Source organism: Neomonachus schauinslandi, chromosome 4 (genome assembly GCF_002201575.2).
Source record: "Neomonachus schauinslandi chromosome 4, ASM220157v2, whole genome shotgun sequence".
Classification (NCBI taxonomy): domain Eukaryota; kingdom Metazoa; phylum Chordata; class Mammalia; order Carnivora; family Phocidae; genus Neomonachus; species Neomonachus schauinslandi.
In genome coordinates, this window is record NC_058406.1 from 101559877 (window position 1) to 101570437 (window position 10561).

Below are 10561 nucleotides of genomic sequence, written 5' to 3' on the forward strand. Positions count from 1 at the left end.
GTCCATCACAATTCTAAAGGCGAGCACAGGCAACAACCTCTTCGACCTCAGCCGCAGCAACTTCTTCCTAGAAACATCGCCAAAGGCAAGGGAAGCAAGGGCAAAAATGAACTATTGGGACTTCATCAGGATAAAAAGCTTTGGCACAGCAAAAGAAACAGTCAACAAAACCAAAAGACAACCGACAGAATGGGAGTAGATATTTGCAAATGACATATCAGATAAAGGGCTAGTATCCAAAATCTATGAAGAACTTATTAAACTCAACACCCAAAGAACAAATGATCCAATCAAGAAATGGGCAGAAGACATGAATAGACATTTTTCCAAAGAAGATATCCAAATGGCCAACAGACACATGAAAAAGTGCTCAACATAGCTCGGCATCAGGGAAATCCAAATCAAAACCTCAATGAGGGCGCCTGGGTGTCTCAGTTGGTTGGGCGACTGCCTTTGGCTCAGGTCATGATCCTGAAGTCCCTGGATCGACTCCCGCATCAGGCTCCCTGCTCTGCGGGGAGTCTGCTTCTCCCTCTTACCCTCCCCTCTCATGTGCTCTCTCTCATTCCCTCTCTCAAATAAGTAAATAAAATCTTTAAAAAAAAAAAAAAAACCTCAATGAGATACCACCTCACACCAGTCAGGATGGCTAAAATTAACAAGTCAGGAGACAACAGATGTTGGCGGGGATGCGGAGAAAGAGGAACCCTCCTACACTGTTGGTGGGAATGCAACCTGGTGCAGCCACTCTGGAAAACAGTATGGAGGTTCCTCAAAAAGTTGAAAATAGAACTACCATACGACCCAGCAATTGCACTACTGGGTATTTGCCCCAAAGATACAAATGTAGGGATTCGAAGGGGTACGTGCACCCTGATGTTTATAGCAGCAATGTCCACAATAGCCAAACTGTGGAAAGAGCCAAGATGTCCATCGCCAGATGAATGGATAAAGAAGATATGGTATATATACAATGGAATATTATGCAGCCATCAAAAGGAATGAAATCTTGCCATTTGCAACGATGTGGATGGAACTGGAGGGTATTATGCTGAGCGAAATACGTCAACCAGAGAAAGATGTGTATCATATGACCTCACTGATATGAGGAACTGTTAATCTCAGGAAACAAACTGAGGGCTGCTGGAATGGTGGGGGGTGGGAGGGATGGGGTGGCTGGGTGATAGATATTGCAGAGGGTATGTGCTATGGTGAGCACTGTGAATTGTGTAAGACTGTTGAATCACAGACCTGTACCTCTGAAACAAATAATACATTATATGTTAAAAAGAAGAAGAAGAAGAAGAAGATAGCAGGAAGGGAAAAATGAAGGGGGGGAAATCGGATGGGGAGACGAACCATGAGAGACTATGGACTCTGAAAAACAAACTGAGGGTTCTAGAGGGGAGCGGGGTGTAGGCTGGTGATGGGTATTAAAGAGGGCATGTTCTGCATGGAGCACTGGGTGTTATACACAAACAATGAATCATGGAACACTACATCAAAAACTAATGATGTAATGTATGGTGATTAACATAACACAATTTAAAAAATTATTAACATAACACAATTAAAAAAAAGGAAATTATCTATGAGCCCTTTGAGTGTGTGTGTGTATTTGACCATCATCCTTGTCAAAGCCTATTGGCCAAACACTACCCGGAACAAAGCTGTAGTCAAAAAAGTTGGCTTTAGAGAGAGTGGGAAGTCCAGCTTGCGAGCTGGTACCTTTGTTTCGCACGCGACAAAAGAATGATTTAAAAATGGGTGATGTTGAGAAGAGCAAGAAGATTTTTGTTCAGAAGTGTTCCTAGGGCCATATTGTGGAGAAGGGAGGCAAGCGCAAGACTGGGGCAAATCTCCATGGGTTTATTTGGGCGAAAGACAGGTCAGGCCCCTGGATTTTCTTACACAGATGCCAACAAGAACAAAGGCATCACCTAGGGAGAGTAGATACTGATGAGTATTTGGAGAATCCCAAGAAGTACATCCCTGGAGCAAAAATGGTCTCCACTGGCATTTAGAAGACAGGGGAAAGAGGAGACTTGATAACTTATCTCAAAAAAGCGACTAAGGAGTAATAGTTGGCCATTGCCTTATTTATTACAAAACAAAAATGTCTCATGACTTTTTTTTTTATGTGTACCACATTTAAATTGATCTCATATACCAGAATTCGGATCATGAATGGCTGATCGAATATTTCTTTTGGACAGTCCTGATTTAAATAAAATTGGCTTGTGGTTAAATGAATATGATCAGCTTTTTGAACTTTGATAGTAAGTCTGGTTCAGCAAGTGCTGCCACTGTTTTCCCCTCCTAAAAATATGATTGGAATTGACTAGTAATGTTCAGCTTTTCACGGAGATGGTAACTGCCATCTCTAAACTTAGAGGAGATTGGTTTTGTATTTAGATTTATATAACTAGTTATATTGATATATTTAAATACTGAGGAAATCCCTTCACTGTCTCAGAACAGCAAGACTCAGCTGTGTTTCAAGTTGTGTTCATTAGCCTGTTAAAGGCAAGGGTTGAAGATAAGCTCGCAGTGTCCACTTTATCTTTTTGGTCTTAACTATGCCAATTTAATTAAAATTCCCTGCGTCTAAAATGTTGCCTTTTGCTTAATGAAAGGCATTTTAGTGTGGTTATGTATAATGTTAAATAAAGAATACTTAACACTTAAAAAAAAGTTGGGTTTATTTGGCTTGCCGCAGCAAGGACAGGATGCCACAGTGGAATTATGTGAGGAGCCTCTTCTAGAATTTGGGCCTGTTGTGGATACTTCTGAACTAGAGTTTAGCCTAGTAAGGGCCAATTTTGGATTGAATATTGTCAAGCAGCAGAGACATTTAAATGATTGCGTATCTAATTGGGAGGCAAAGGATTGAATAGGGATTGGAACTGAAATTGGTTAAAACAACAAAAAAGCAGGGCACCTGGGTGGCTCAGTGGGTTAATCGTCTGACTTTGGCTCAGGTCATGATCCCAGGGTCCTGGGATGGAGTCCCGCATTGGACTCCCTACTCAGTGGGGAGTCTGCTTCTCCCTCTACCTTTCCCCCTACTCATGATCTCTCAAATAAATAAATAAAATCCTTAAAAAAAAAAAAGACAACAGAAAAGCAGCAATAACTCATGTTAGTCAGGAAAGGGGATGTTTGCTCATTTTTGTGGTTGCAGAGCGGTCTTGTCTATATTTTATTCCAAACTCAGCTGTGGTGTGGGCCTGATAAGCTGAGAGAATAATTAGCAACCTTGACTTCTATACTCAGCTTAAGTATTATTCCAGAATTAAAAATAAGAAAACCATTTCAAACAAAACAAGACCACCAATAAATACACATCAAAATAACTGTTAAAAAGATTTACTAGCAAGAATGATTTTGAACAAAGAAGGATGGATTAAGATGGGAGAAGGAATGGTAAACAAAGAAATATGTGATTGAATCTAAACAAACGAATACTGTATTTTTAAAAATGACTGCCTCTGGCAGAAAACACAATAATAACACATAAAACAGGATGGGACTTATAATTAAAGTTGTTTGAGGTTTTCATATTGTTTGGGAGGAATGTGTCAAAATTGATTCACTTTATGCTTTAATTAATATTTAAGTCTGCATTGTAAGGGTAGGCACCAAAATAATAGAAAAAAATAGAGTGTTTTATTTCTGAACAAAAAGAGGAAAAAAGGGATTAAGATAATAAAACAAGATAAAAGCTTGATTAATCCAGAAGAAGACTAGAAAGGAGAAAAAAAGAAAATAAAAAGTGTAAATTAAAATACTATAATAATATCACAATCTAAATTTTAAAACCAGGTAATTCTCATTGCTCTATAGACATGACTTTGGAGAAGGGAAGGTTTGGAAGCAGAGTCCCCCACTCAGGACTCTGTGGCCATGAAACAATGAGAAGAGGTCAGTCTTGGGATATATTTTGAAGGTAAAGCCACAGGACTTGCTGATGCTCAGATGTTGTTCCTGGGACTGATTTTTACTAGTTTTGACAATGCCTGATTTTTAAAGTAAATGAGATAATTTCTTTCATGATTCTTTTCCTTATAAGGCCTTAAGCTACTCTGTTCTCTGTAATTCCATGGCCCTTGATAGGAAAAGTTTCCCTACTCTTCTAGAAGATGGTCACTAATTCTTTGTTGCACCACTCAGGATGATTCAGAGCATCGTTCAGGTTGTTTCGATCTTTCCCATCCCATTTACAGACCCATCTCCTTTACCCCTGTGGGGTCACTTATTTAATACTTTTAAATTACTTCGTGATCCTCCAGCGTTATGAGGCTGTGAAGAAGTTGCACCAGGAAAGATAGTGGAACCAGCTGGATAACAGCTACTAATTTGCAAAGTACTTGTAATAGGATGAAAAATCCCACCTGTGGCCAAGAGGTGAGCAGCCTTTGAATGCATAGATGAGGTTAAATGACAGGAGAAGCACAGCAAGAGGATGTTATGTGGGTTTTAAAATAAAGGAGAAGACTTAGAAATGGGTACAGAGAATTGTCATGAGACACATTAAAACGGATCCACCTGGACAAGGGTACTCATCATAGTAGAAATAGTTTAATTATCGTTGGAACATCTGTTGGTGCTACATGCTCTGAGTGATCTGATGATAGCATTTCTAATCCTTACAACAACCCTGAAAGGCAAATTTTATCCCCATTTTATAGAAGCTGAAGTGCTCAGAGAGACCATCTTGTCCAAGGTTGCCTAATTCAAGTCCGGATTTATCTGCCCCAGAGGTCAATACTCTTTGCATTATAGCACCTTCTGTAGGCTCCCAGGTGACTGAATTTAGATGAAGAAAAGGAAAAAACAAAAGATACAGGTTTAGACAGGATGCGAGAGATAGTAGACCAGAGAAAACAGTTCCTAGATCTTCAAATTAGAGTGCTGGAGAAGAGAATGAGCCCATCACTGAGGGTAAGAAGAGAGATGGCTGACATCCAGCTTTTATATACCTAAGGAGTTAAACAAAATTCTAATATATTTCAACACATTTAAACTACATTACTAAACCCCTAACTTCTACCAGTATGCTGAAAACGTAGAAGATAATCACTGGACAGCCTCTTTTATTTCGTGTCAAATGAAAGAAACAAGGAAACAAGATACTTTTTCAAAATTCATTTCAGATAAACTCAGCAATGGTCATTAGGTATTCAGTTGTGGTAAAAGGGCCTACTTGAGAAGTTCACCCATTTAAGAAAAGTTTGCCCTTTTTGGCAGCTTGATATATTTCCTTTTAAGAGGTAGATTAAAAATTCTATATAACTCATTTTCTCTTTTTAACTGTTTTGAAGTTCAGAGGAAAATATAATGCTCAGTTATAATATTTATATAAGCTTGGGTTTTTGTTATATATTTTGTCTTTTCCATAGCTTTTGAATCTTCTATCTTGATGTTAGTTGTTGTTTGTTATATTTGTTTTGGTTACATGTGAGGTGTTGCTTACCTTTTTGCACATCTCTTTAAACCTCTTGTGGATAATTAAAGTTAAAATAAAAACAAATCAAATATTTTTGAAAGTGTGAATTTAAATTTAAGTTAAATAAAAAGGCATTCATTTTTCATAGCTTGGAATTTTACCATTTTACTCATTTGTAACTATTACATAAAGACATACTCTTTACTTTGTACCACCTTCACCTACACATTTGGTGTTTTTATCATTTCCTGGAAAGGTGAAGACAGCAGTGCTTGCATTTCCCTGCATTAAGAAGAGAGTTCCAAAAATAAAATGCTTCTATAATCAAAGACTGCTGATGCAGTAAAAGATGGGTTTCTTTTGGTTGAACTTATTAGGGTGTTGGCAATGTGAGATTATTTGGGATTGAGAGTTTATAAATTGTAGTTCTTACTTTGGAGGATCACAAACTCCTTTTGAAAATCTAATGAGAGATATTAGCCCTGTCCTCAGAAAAATGCTCAATTATGTGCCTTGACATTTTAACTACAATTTCTTGAGGGTATATATACCTCCTGCTAGAGGGCTGGAATAGACATGACTCCTCTTCACTGTGAAAGCCCTGAATCCTGGCCACCAGATCACCAAGGAGGTACCTCTTTACTACGGATAGTGGTGAGAGCAAGGTCGACACTTGAGTAAGGCTCTCAATACCCCAGCTCAAAGCAGTAATAGAACCATAGGTAGATTCTGCTCTTCCTGCTCCAAGAGTGTTTCATGATGGCTTTGAAGCAATTCTATTCTGGCCATCAAGTAGTTCTGAAAAATATTTGGGTTGCTAAAGACTATCCATTACAGTATATGCCCTTACAGATTTAGTTCTGTTTATTTGGTTTATATTAATTTCTATCTTGACGTCTTGTAGAGGGGAAAACTCTCTATTAACTATTTGGATAAGAACTCAATTCTGTCATGTTGCCATTAAATGTTTTTATGCTTTATGTTTCCTTACCTTCAGGTGAAGAATTAGGCACACTATTAAAAAGACATTATTTTTTACAGTGGCCTTGATTATGTTTGTGGAGCCAGCCACCAGTGGCTCCTGGCCTCTTGGGAGCTACAGATCTTCTAACATCTGAAAAAAAGGATTATTCTCCTGATTGAGAAGCTGAATGTGAGTAACTGGTACGGGTAGAACAGAGGCAGTGAAAGTAATGAGGGAGAGATTAGGGTTCAGGTGTGGTGGAACATAATAAGGTGTGTCATGGGGATCTTTTTCTTTTTTAGCCCATCCCCTGCCTACCTCCCCTCCAGCAACCTTCAGTTTTTTCTCTAAAGTTGAGTCTCTTATGGTTTGCCCCTCTCTCTTTTTTTGCCCCTTCCCTTATGTTCATCTGTTTTGTTTCTTAAATTCCACATGAGTGAAATTGTATGGTATTTGTCTTTCTCTGACTGATTATTTCACTTACCATAATACACTGTAACTCCAGTCATTGCAGATGGCAAGATTTAATTCTTTTTGATGACTGAGTAATACTCCATTACACACACACACACACACACACACAACACCACATCTTCTTTATCCATTCATCAGTCAGTAGTGGACATTTGGGCTCTTTCTATAATTTGGCTATTGTCGATAATGCTGCTATAAGCATCAGGGTGCATGTGCCCCTTTGAATCAGTATTTTTGTATCCTTTGGGTAACTGTCTAGTAGTGCAATTGCTTGGTCATAGGGTAGTTCTATTTTTAACTTGTTGAGGAACCTCCATACTGTTTTCCAAAGTGGCTGCACCAGTTTGCATTTGCACCAACAGTGCAAGAGGGGTCCCCTTTCTCTGCATCCTCGCCAACATCTATTGTTTCCTGTGTTACTAATTTTAGCCATTCTGACCGTGTGAGGTGGTATCGCATCGTGATTTTGATTTCTCTTTCCCTGATGATGAGTGATGTTGAGCATCTTTTCATGGGTCTGTTGACCATCTGGATGTCTTCTTTGGGAAAATGTCTATTCATGTCTTCTGTCCATTCCTTAACTGGATTATTTGTTTTTTTGGGTGATGAGTTTGATAAGTTCTTTATAGATGTTAGATACTAACCCTTTATCAGTTATGTCTTTTGCAAATATATTCTCCCAGTCCATAGGCTGCCTTTTAGTTTTGTTGATTGTTTCCTTCACTATGCAGAAGCTTTTTATCTTGATAAAGTCCCAATAGTTCATTTTTGCTTTCGTTTCCCTTGCCTCCGGAGACGTGTCTAGCAAGAAGTTGCTGCGGCCAAGGTCAAAGAGGTTACTGCCTGTGTTCTCCTCTAGGATTTTGATGGTTTCTGTTTCACATTTAGGTGTTTCATCCATTTTGAATTTATTTTTGTGGAGGGTGTAAGAAAGTGGCCCAGTTTCATTCTTCTGCACGTGGCTGTCCAGGTTTCCCAACACCATTTGTTGAAAAGACTGTCTTTTTTCCATTGGACATTCTTTCCTGCTTTATCAAAGATTAGTTGACCATAGTGTTGTGGGTCCATTCCTGGGTTTTCTATTCTGCTCCATTGATCTATGGGTCTGTTTTTGCACCAGTACCATGCTGTCTTGATGACTACAGCTTTGTAATGTAGCTTGAAGTCCGGAATCGTGATGCCTCCAGTTTTGCTTTTCTTTTTCAAGATTGCTTTGGCTCCTTGGGATCTTTGGGGTTCCCCATACAAATTTTATGAGTGTATTAGGCTCTGTGAAAAAGTGTCATGGGGATCTTGAGTGTAAAGTAACCCAAATCTTTTAGGCTTCCTTGCCTTCAGTGTTTCTCAGTGGGGGCTCTGTTGACATTATGGGAGGGACAATTCTTTGTTTTCTTGTCTCCCCTCTCCTGCTAAGTGCCATTTGCATCCCTAGTAAATGTAAATTTTTAAAGTACTCCTGCATATTTCCAAAGCCCCACCCCAACCTCTGGTTGAGGAAACCTAGATATTCTCAATCCCAAGTGGTTTCACACTACCATGACCTAAACTGGCTCAGTAGAAGTGTTTTTGTGTTATGGGCCATCCTTGCTTTAGAAACAGGTTTGGGGTGTGTGTGTGTGTGTGTGTGTGTGTAGGTCAAGGACATGACCTTCCCAGCACTCTCATATAAGAGAGACGGTTGATTCCTTTTACTTGACATATTTGGCTTCTCTCTGGTGCCTCCCAAGGACAGGACCACACAAACTTAACCCTCAGCCCCTTTACCTGTAGAATTTGGATTTCAAAGCCATGCTCCCAGAGCTGTAGGGATTTCCGACACCCCAGTCCAAACAGAGCAGCTCTGCTTTGAGCTGTTTCACATTTTGGGATTTGGGGCATGTTTTCATTAAGATAAAAGAGTTCTATTGCTTAAATAGATTGAAAAACCAACAGATTATATGTTTCTAAGTATCTCTTTTGGTGCCAAGTCTTTATAATTACTGCTCTTCTCCTGTCCCATCATTTGAGCAGAACTTGGAAACTGAGTGGGCACTGGGAACATTTATACTGTTAAATTACACAGCAGAATATCTCCTCCATGTATAGAGGAGGCATTTTAGGCCTCTTGGATATAGATTATTGCAAGTTATCAGAGCCCATGAGATACTACAAGATGAGTTTTCGGTCTGTGAATTACTACCCCTTTGGGTCTACTTTCTGGATTTTTAGTTATACAGTGGTGATGTCCACCTAGACTGTTCCTCAGAAGGACTTTAGGTGTTTCTGAGTGATTCCTGGAATCCAAGCATACATAGGTTCCTCTGTCTTCCGAAGAGCTCTTGGCATACTTAGATGTTGTGGTTAAAACAAATCAAACTGGGGGCGCCTGGGTGGCTCAGTTGGTTAAGCGACTGCCTTCGGCTCAGGTCATGATCCTGGAGTCCCAGGATCGAGTCCCAGGATCGAGTCCCAGGATCGAGTCCCAGGATCGAGTCCCAGGATCGAGTCCCGCATCGAGTCCCGCATCGGGCTCCCTGCTCAGCGGGGAGTCTGCTTCTCCCTCTGACCCTCCTCCCTCTCATGCTCTCTGTCTCTCAAATAAATTAAAAAAAAAAAAAAAAACCAAATCAAACTGGTCGAAGAATTTATCATGAGAGACAAATAGTAATTAGGGTTGATGACTGATGCCTTGTGGTTTTTTTTGTCCCCGGACATTTATTGCTAATCAGGCAAAGATTCCTCAGTTATTTAGGCCTGGACTTTAGTTGCTGCTATATCAGGAATAATGTCTGTCATTCTCACCAAATATTAGATTTTATCTCCTTCCTTTGTTCCATCTTAGATTTGGACTGTATTAATTAGCCAAAATTAACTTGCATCCTGGTGCCAAGCCGAGGCATTTTCTCGGCTAGTTGAGAATTCAAGCGTTGATCAAGCACCTAAAACTTGCTAGAAATATTTGATAGAATTAAGGCCTTCTAGGAGATTATAGCCTTGCCATGGAGACAAATATACACAAATGAAAAATAACAGTCTAATGCAAGATAAATGTAATACAGTGCTTAATGAAAAAGTGTACTATTCAGTGCCTGAAGCAGCAGCTCTTAACTTGGGTTGCATGTTATCTGAGGAGGTTTAAAAAATTCTGATGCTCAGATTATACCCCAGACCAATTAAATCAGAATTTCTGGGGGTGGAACCCTACCACCAGGATTTTTTGTTGTTGTTAATACTCCCTGTGCGATTTCGTGTGGGGCTAAAGTTGAGAACCACTAGTCTAAAGGGATGATGAAGGCAGGAAAGTCCACGTAGACAGGAATTTCTGTGGGCAGTAGGAAGAGTTGAGATTGATGCCATCTGGCTTTATTTGGGAAAATCTGATGTCAGAAAGGAGTTAGGAGCTCCTATGGATCTTAAAGCTCCAAGCAAAAAAGAATCTCAAACAGGCTCGAGAGGAGCTATGAATTCTACTGCCGGCTTTCCTACCCATGTGCAGCAGTGTTTCTGGAGTTTCTTCACTCGCTCTGGTGGAATTAATTACACTTTGTCCCATTCAATTCTAGTTTTTGTTTGTGTGTAAAATCTTTCTACTCTTTAATTAAACTTTTGTTTCTCTATAAAATTTTTTAAAAAACATTTTATTTATTTATTTGACAGAGAGAGACACAGCGAGAGAAGGAACACAAGCAGGGGGA

The 10561-nt window shown here is 39.5% G+C and overlaps 1 pseudogene across 1 annotated transcript; it reads left to right on the forward strand.

Moving 5' to 3' along the window:
* Nucleotides 1–1763: 1763 nt before the first annotated feature.
* LOC110578554 lies at nucleotides 1764–2680 on the forward strand (annotated as a pseudogene). The gene has a single exon (XR_002480186.1). The product of XR_002480186.1 is annotated as a cytochrome c-like (transcript).
* The last annotated feature ends 7881 nt before the right edge of the window (nucleotides 2681–10561 follow it).